The sequence below is a fragment of the Papilio polytes genome, unplaced genomic scaffold (genome assembly GCF_000836215.1).
Source record: "Papilio polytes unplaced genomic scaffold, Ppol_1.0 DF824146.1, whole genome shotgun sequence".
NCBI classification, from domain to species: domain Eukaryota; kingdom Metazoa; phylum Arthropoda; class Insecta; order Lepidoptera; family Papilionidae; genus Papilio; species Papilio polytes.
The window spans coordinates 2,845,458-2,855,355 of NW_013525058.1; positions in this window are offsets into that span (position 1 = coordinate 2,845,458).

The window sequence follows — 9,898 nt, forward strand, 5'->3', positions numbered from 1 at the left end:
TACTTACTATGTTAGTTGATCATTTCTTAGGATATTTATAAAATCGTGATGAATTATATTGACTAACATTATCGTGTTTAGATTAGAAATAATAATTAATTAATAACATATAGAATTATGCGAATGACACTAACACAAATTAATATCTTAATAAGAAATCGCATCCGGCATTTTGGTAAATATTTTTAGTATCTCTAAATAACAGTGGTGAGTAGTGTTGATTGTTTTATTTGTAAAGCACTTAACATTCGATTTAGAAAGTTTGATGTCTGTATCTCGCGTCAAAGGCCCTCCAAACGAACGTCGTGTCGATGGGACTATCTCGATGACACTCGACAAAAAGCCCGACAGTATTCAGTGGAGCGTTATCGAAAGAGAAATTTCGGTCATCACCAAAATCGTTCATACGCCAGATCAATTCAGTCAGGGTTGCCACCTTCATTGATCTTAAATCATAAAATCTTTTATAAAGCGTTCGGTAGTGCCAAGTTTCTGTGAAGGCACATTGTTATAAAACAAGTTTGCATCGTATTAAATAATAGCATTTAGTAACATTTCTCTTACAAGTCAAAGTATTCAAGGAGATCACGTCTTATAGCATTTAATACAAGATCTTCGTTTTATAACATTTACTTCGCAACAATAAAACTGACACGATATATGATGTCTCCGTTCTAAAACAGGTTGTTAATTTTTGAATTTAGAACATTTTTTTTGAATCCGGCATATGGCCGGAAAGACACGGCCCTGACTAGCCCAATGCCAAAGTAAAAGTGTCTAAAAAATGTAAGTCGCGAAATAACATTGCGATTTCGCCGCAACGGGGTTAGTGATGTGGGTCAAATAACAGCTATCTGCTAGTTGATACCACCTTCGTTTTATTTTAGCATCTGCTCGGTGGGCGGTTCACGGTCATTGAGAATTTCGCGGTACTTTTATTTGTTACGGGTAATGGAAAGCCATGGTTTGATGATGTTGAATTAATTATGTCTGAAAGAGAAAGACAGCTATTATTTGATATTTTAAACTTGTTAATATCTACTTCTATAGTATTGTATAGTAGTAGTATTGAAACTTTAAAGCATGATTAAGAGCTTTTTTGTAAAATGTAAATGTGATATTGTCTTAAACCAGTCTTGAATTTGATACGGCATCGAGGGTACATGTGGTGAACGAAAATAATCTTTTATTTCTTCTTTACAATTCTGTATAAAGTTTTAGTCGTATTTTATTCCGACCGTCGACTCAGTGATACTTAAAAATACATTAAACAAAATAAGTAATGGCATTTTCGACATTGTCCCGTACGTATCTTTTAATTTCAAAAAAGGCTCCATATTTTCAGTAGTCGGTTGTGAATCAATTGTTGAATATAAAAAGTATCAAGCCATGAACCGATGTGATATTTTGAGTTCATTGCTTCGTATGATCCATAGATAAGTTAGTAATCGTGACTGGCAAAGTGGAAAGTGTATGAAATTCTGTCTCAAAGCGATAAAGACGACCTTAACCGCTGAACTTCACTCACCATTGACATGCGGCCGTCGCTGACAGCTTTTAGTTTCTAATTGTTTGACAATAGTTTCAAGTTATAACCCAGCGGTTTTTGTTTTTAAAATACTAACTTTAGCCCGCGAATTCCTCGGCGCGGAATTAAAAAAAAAACAAATGTAAGTAGCCTATATGTTCTTCCCTACTATCCTATACATCTATGCCAAATTTCATTGAAATCCGTTTAGCCGTTCAGCCGTTTAGGCTACAAACTCTAACAGACATCCATCTAAACAGCATGATTATTGATCATTTGTTTCCTACATACTTGTGTTATTTGCTTCAAAAGCCAGAATGACAATATGATTTACGGAAGTGCCTAATAGTAAAAATTCAACGACAAATCTTACAGTTAAAATTGCTGGTTTTTCACAATTATCTATAAACAATAATTTTTTGTCTTAAACAATCGTTTTGAAATTTTGATATCTTCACTTCGGACATTCTTCAGTTCTGTAAAATAATAACATTTTGGCAGATAAAACATTCTTCACAATGAATATTTTAACGTCCTTTAAATTTCTGATTTTTTTTTACGATTTCTTGCTGCGCTTTGAACTGGACATCCGCCAATGTTTTGTACATAACTAACGTCTTGTTCCGGTCGACTGATCTTATGCCAAAATGCACAGTTCATTTGTATGCTCTTTGTCGCTTGTTTTCTGTCAAAATATTATCAATTTAATCAGATGTCAACGTTCCATCATCAAAAACCCCAGCCTTAAATATTCTCAAAATTTAAAGAATGACGAATTTTACAGTGGCAGTGCCCGCTTTAACATCTTAGCACGAATGGGCCGGCACGCCCGGTGTAATACCACGACCACACAGAAGACAGGCGTGAAATGGAAGCTATTCCGTGTTTCGTCTGATGAGTGTGGTGCCGGAGGCCTAAATTAAGTCCCTTTCTCTTTACCACCCTTATCCTATAAGGAGAGGATGGTAAGAGGAAGTGGATTTGACGGTGGAGGAGATGCATAGGAAGGTGAAATATCCTTTTTATGTGCGTCTCCTCCTCTGTCGGATAAGGGTAGGCAACGCATCTGCAATTGCGGTTGTCTATGGGCAGCGGTCACTTCGCCATTTTGGCGGATTTAGGTGGCCGCTTGCTCGTTTGCCACCTTATGATATAAAAAAAAACTAATAAAATCTTGTAGACGTGCTATAGTCTGTAATGGTTTGTATTAGCTTGACAAATGAGAGATGAAATAATTGCACATAAAATCTGCATCTTATAAAATATGTTAAGATGTAAACCATCTAAACAAAATACTTATAAGCCAACAACGTATATTCTTGACTGCTCCGTATTTACGCTACGATAACAATAAACCATTTAAAATTCATTATAGCATTTTGTATTTAACATGAGCCTCTTATAAATTGTGAAATAAGTATAAAAAGGCACGTTTCCATTACTTTCGTGTGCAACGTTTTTGTTTTATTTTCGTCGTCCGTGCATCAGAAGTCGCGGGAGAGTTGGTGGAGGATTGTCTCGGTATCTTGCGGTCGTAAATAAATATACAAAACAAACACTGCAGGTACACTTACCATCGACCTCTCGCCTTCCATCGGTATACACTGACTCACTGAGATACATGGTTCTTTTATATTTTTAATAATTTTAAGCTACATTATTTTGTGTCCAAGCTTTTCAGTACTTCGTTTGCTTTTCCATTAATTTGTTGGTACTAATCTGATGTAGGTTTCTTGTAAATCCGTCTGTCCATACATAGTCTGTATTCGTTAAAGGAATGACAAACAGATATGACACATTATCCTATTGTTATGTCTTTGAAATTGTCATTTGTATACGTAACAAGTTCAACAACTATCACCAAAGTCATGTTTTCATCTAATAAATTATGAAAATTATTGTCAGCCGTATCCGTTTGATAATCTCGTCTCATTTTATCTATTAACTTAGTTATGCAATATTTGATTTTTTTATATTCTTTTTTTATATTTAAGTGTTATTGTCTACATGTATCGTACGAATACTGTAATGGCGCTTGTCTGGCTTAATTATAATTATTTGATGCAGTAATACTGGATATTGCAATTGACTGTTATACATAAAATTTTGAAACTCTAAAACTGTCATAAGAATATATTTATTTTGCCTTTAATGCTATCTCCATTTTATGCAACAAAATAGTAAAAAAATACAATTGGGAAGGTGTTAAATCAGTAGTTTTTTATTACCTACAATTAAAAATTTAATTGATTCCGACACAGGGGATTAATCTTAACTTGGTTACATTTGGTATTGAGCTTTATCGGTTCTTAATTGTATTTAAATAAGTTTAAAAACGAGTGCGCTGGCCTTTGCAGATAATGCAAATGGAGAATCGAAAGAATTATATTGGACGTACGAGAATTCTCTGTAAAAGATCAATTAGGTTTACAAAGCGGTCTGTCGTGTTTTCACTGTGCTAATTCATTTGTTCGTTGTATGCAAATTTGGCAATTTTTACTGTATGACGTTTGGAGGCGTTTTCGATACTGTCGATATTAATCCGCCCTCTTTCACAATTCACCAAAACTTTCACATCGTATTTTCATGTCTTGATAAAGAGAATTATTTTAAAAGTACAAAGTATGTTCATAATACGCATATTTTATTTAGATACTGCTTTTAAAATGGAAGTAGTCTGTTCAAATGATGATACACAAAGAAAGTATTGAGTAAAAAGGTTTAAATGTTTATAGAAGTAGAAGAGATATAAATCAAATTCTTTACAGAGTCTACAACTAAACTAGAACAAGATAATGAAGGTTGTAAGTAAATAACATAGTAAATAAATCCATAAAATTATCAACGTTTGTCCTTTGAATGTTTATTCATTAGCTGTGGCCAACCAATAAATCAATAAATATCGATAAGAATTTAGGAATTAACTATCCTATGAAGTATAACAAAAAAATGTCTATGATGTATAAAATAATATTTGACAAAGAGACAAACTAGCTAGATATGAGAGTCCTGTAGTTAAAGCAGTGGAACAAATATATTGTTCATTCTTAAAAAATATTTTTATAACTCGAGGATTTCTTAGAGTAGCACAAATGGAAGAGATAATGTTAAAAGCTTTACAGCAAGCTTTTATTCTGCTCATAGTAGTGTTTAGAAATTAACGTCCTTAACATATTAATGTGAATTGAATATAGTTCCAATCATTTTAGAAAAAGCGGTCCAACTATAGTATCGCCTTATGTAGTCGAATGTATTATTTTAAATTTCAACTGCAATGATTCTGTGAACCTTATGTTTCTAATCTAAGTCAATATTTGAATGAATATCACCTTCAACTGTGGCACATGTTGGAACGTTGGCAGCTGTTAAATGGCTGCAGGGTATCGCCTCTTCATTTACACGTTCCACTTTGCCCAATAAAGTGGAGGTGAGTGGTGTCAAATCGATGGTACTACTGATTTGAAATGACCTTGCGTGTTCACGTCATACAGAAATCCGTTCACGGAGTTTTCCATTATGCCGAATATTGCCTACACAATATTACTTGCATAATTTTCTTGATGATTTTAGACCAGTCTAGGTAAAATTTATTTTGTTTGTAGTTAATACCTTCATTAGATATGACTTGTACAGCAATTGGCTAGTAGTTTTTGATTTAATTTAGTCCTGAGATACGAATCTAAAATTCACATTTTAGCGACTTTGAAATCATGTTAGTTAAAGGAAAATTTCTGTTATTCTCGCAACCATCGTTTTTATTTTCATATTAATATGTTCATAGAAGACGTTGACTTCAACCATTTAGTAGGGACAGAACATTAGGTATGTTCAGAGTATTTAAATTTGACCTAGTTTTGTAACATGTGCAGTTAGTGGTTTACCTCATAGTGCTATTCGATGGTCGATTTAAGTTTTCCTTGAATCATTATGTTAGTAGTCTCGCACGATATTTGTCGTGACGTGTGCCGCTATGTACGAGATCAACAATGTCAAGGCGCTCTTATGTCAGACTTACGTAAGATGTTTGACTAGTTGAGAAATGGCGGACAAGACGTAAAGATTAGTCGAAGCTTAATCTTACAGAGTATGCGTTTTTGTTTCAATCGACGAACATGTCCGTGCATTGGGATTCTCCTCAGCTTCTTATTTTGATTTCGTGCCAAACATTGGCGTTGGTTACAAATCTCCTTCGATCTTTAAATGCGTGTAATGGCTAGCAAAGATTGTATATCTCATAAGTAATATGACTCCACAGGGACTCCTGTCAAATCTTGGTTACGCACGCACAGCCCTTCGTGGAAGATTCGTTACCCACTGTCTTGTATCTGAAGAACTCGCTTTGCTCTTATAGTTTTTGTTGTTTCGTTGGGTTTCGATTTCATTATTAAGGCTTGTGTATTTCTTAAATTGCAATTAAATTTTTAGATTCTTTTTCAAAACTGTGAAGACATTTAGTCAAAATCGAGTTTTAAAAACATTTTAAATGAACTTCAGGTTTGTTAATATGAATGCCAATCGTGTTCAGGAAAAAAATCTGATACTTTTGATTGTTGTACCTGTGTTTAATCCTATGGGAATAATTCATCAATTCAGGCAACATTCTTTGAATTGATCATTCTCTTAGTTTCTGATATAATTATTTGACTGTACTTTTATTGCTATTGTTACAGAATGAATATTTCTGGCTTATCTAACTCACGGAGCGTTAGGATCGGGACAGTTGTAGGTATCGTTGAGCAATTACTCTTGTATTTATCAATTTAGATAAATCACTTATCGCAACGACATTAGCTGCTGTTGATAATTTATACACGTATTAAGCCAGATTTGGTTTGCAAATTTGCTTGTAATCACGCAGAGCGCTCTCAGAGCAAAGAACGTGAGCTCGATTGTAATTATTGTACAGCACATTGCTGGTATTAAGTAATTTACTATGTTAATTGTAATTTACCGTTGTTGTTTTGTGTGCTTTTGAACAGTTGTTATTATGTTATTTGATTATTATAAAGTTCACTTTGGGAAAATTATGTCCTGCATTTTGTTTTGAATAAATGGCATTTATATTATTACCTATCGGTTTTTTACTTGGTATGCTGCTTATTTTCATTTTTAATTGAAGGAAGGAATTGCATTTGGACTGGCTGTTAATTTTATTTAATTTAAAAAAGTTTGTATATGTTCATCTGTTTTCACTGCTTATTCTCATCTTGTTTCGACGCCAATATAAGTGTTTTATGTGCCAGTAAATTATATTTTGCCGCTCGCAGCTTCTGCATTTTTTGCAATGATGTCTGAATGCGATTGCAGGTTATTGCATGTTCGTACATTGAGACAATGCTTGATTTAATGATGTCGACATTAAGCGACTGATCGTTTAATATTTTTTATTTTAGTACTCAATGGCTAAAATTAAATTGGCTTTTTGTTGATATGCTAGTAACGTTCCCATGTATTATATGTATTTTTATGGCGTGTTGCCAGTAAGAGCCTACAGAACTTCATCGCTTGACCCCATTTAATGCGTGGCCGAGCGCCAGATATGCTTATCATCGTCCATTTTAAGAGTTGATATACAAGGAAAAACAAATTCAATCTACAAATGTCTTAATATATTGAAATTGAATTAAACATTCTTAATGATACTGTAATGTATTTGATTTAGAGTATAGTGATGCGCGTATAAATCAGCAATTAATCTCGAGGGCGCGATGTCATCGGCAAACGTACCTGCTCACTCACCTTGACCGCGCTGTGTCCTCTCACTCGAAGAATCATAGATGTCTTATCTAGTGATGTACCGTAGATAGTTATCGATAAACTACTTGGCTGTATCGTTAGTATATCGATATTTTGAATAAATTAATTACGTGAACTGTAATGTGTGCCAGATCGCGCTAAATAGATTTCAGGTGTGTATTCGTTTTGGTTTAGGATTTGTATGTCATATGACATATCAGAGAATGCATTGATTCATTATGAGCAAATAATATTGATTCATTATGAGCGCGCGTAGTATTTTATCTATATGAGATTGGTGTTGTTCGTTTAAACATATGGAGGTTTCAAAAATTGATTAGTGCATTTGTGTTGGGACATTTTCCCGATGCATTTATAGTCATAGTATTTTTCTAAAACAGATTGCATCAACTTTTTATAATCAGTATAAAATCTTGCTAGGTGAATGCTGATATTTTTAGACATATCTACTTAGCATTTCATTTTAATTCAATTCATGTATGTAGGCCGCGATTTCCTAAAATTATAAATTTACTTTTAGTTTGTTCGTAGGCTCGCTTTTTGTTCGATAAATGATTGAATATATTTATAAATACATTGAGCGTTATGTTTGCATCTGTTTAGTTTTGTTATTCCCGCGGTCGTTTTATTTGAATGTTGCCACTTACATATGTATGTACATATTATTTTCTGAATTCGCATCAATTGTGAGCTGTGGGGAGGAATAATTTTACCTACGGTGACCACGAATTCTTATTTAGACCCGTACTACATTTTAAATACGTATTTAGAAATTGAAAAATGTCGTTAACACGTATCCCATTTTTATGTATTTGTTTCATCATGAAAGATATGATTCTGTAATATTTTTATATTAAGTTCATGTTCTGTTCGAAGTTATTTATCTGGATTTTTTTCCACTGTATCATGCTTACGATAATCTGATGAATTTTATATCAATGTAAATACGTCCTTTTGTCCTTCTGTTTTATGAATACGAATGTGTTTGCGTATCATCAGCATCATTTTTATCATGTATTTGAGATTTTGATGCGGGTCGACATCGGTACTGCCGTCCATTTTGTAATGTCGGTGAATTGTAAGTGAGGACACGGAGTTGGGCAATTCCTCGTTTCCTGCCACGTGTATCGCATGTACCTTAAATTTGAATATATCTTCTTTTTATGGTTGTTGTGTCGACACGATAGTTTATTCAATTTATGCCAATAGGTCCGTCGTCGGAGCCGAATGATACATTGCGGCTCAATCGCGGCGAGAGATTAAATAAATTATTGTCGACGTATCGCATTGTGGATGTACTTTGCGTGCACCGTTCCGTGCGGGGTTGACTTTCATATAACTTTGTCGCCAATTAGATTGGTCCGGACGCGAGCGCCCGACGGAGAATGCCAATAAAGGGATTCTACAGACGCTTATATTAGACACGTATTCAGTTATCCTGTAATTCTAGATTAAAGCCTAAATTTAATTTAACACGTGTTTGATCGTCTACAACCTATCATCAACATCGTCGTATGATGATAGGTTGTAGTCAATATGCATAGTTTATCGTCGGATATTTGTAAGAGTTATATCTTATATAGTCAGAGATTCTTCTTTAATAAAAACCCGTAGTCCAGTAATTATCACTTCAGTTTCGTCTTCGGTTATAAGATTGATATCCTTTAAGTCATTGGTGATTAATTTATCGCTTGTACTCAAGTACCACACACAAGTACTCTAACGTCACTTTCAATTTTAACGCCGGTTGTCAAAATATTTATTTTTTACAATCCCAATTGAAAGGGAGAAAGTACCACGTTAATATTCATAAAATATTAATAACTTTCAGAAAGTTTTCTATCTCATAAATATTAATTTTTCATTCGAAAAGTTTGTTTTTGGCAGAGTCTCAAGCAGATTTCACAAAACAGCTCCGCTATTTCTCGGTAACGCCCTAAAGTAGTTGCGAGCAGTCGGCTAGTGCGTCGCTTATGATAAATAGGGCACAGTGTTTAAGGTTGTCGGGGCAGTAACCCGCTGCACAAGTGGCCGGACTATTTGCCACGTCCCGTTATCGCAACGATAGGGATTCGACGATAGCCTGCGCCGACTTACGTGCGTTTATCTCGCCACTCAGTTAACAATACGTTACATTTATCAATAGACGTGAAAATATTGCTACATCCCCGACAACCACGATCACGTTCGTACACCATCTACGATCGCTGCTGTCGTGAAGATAGATTTTTTTTAACTGGTAGGCTCTTTGGCGTAGCACGTCGCTACCGTGTCACCGGTGGTCATCGGCCCCAGCTGGTGAGTTTCGCAAGTCCAGTTACCCATACGAGTCGGACTCATTAATATTCCACGGTCGATGTTATTGCGAACCTAGTGTCGGCGTCCTACGTACGGTATTAACGTCGACGTAGGTGCAATTTTTTTATGTCACGCCTTTCTATTGTATGACAAACCCTTGCATTTTTGCTAACCGTATTTATCTTTAACTACCTCATTAACATATTTCATATTGTTGAAGAGAATATCTCAAGTTTCCTTGATTTTTACAATTGCGAGCTAAATGTAAGTAGACCCTAGCTTAAAAGCGTCGCACATGAAACAAAGACATTCCGC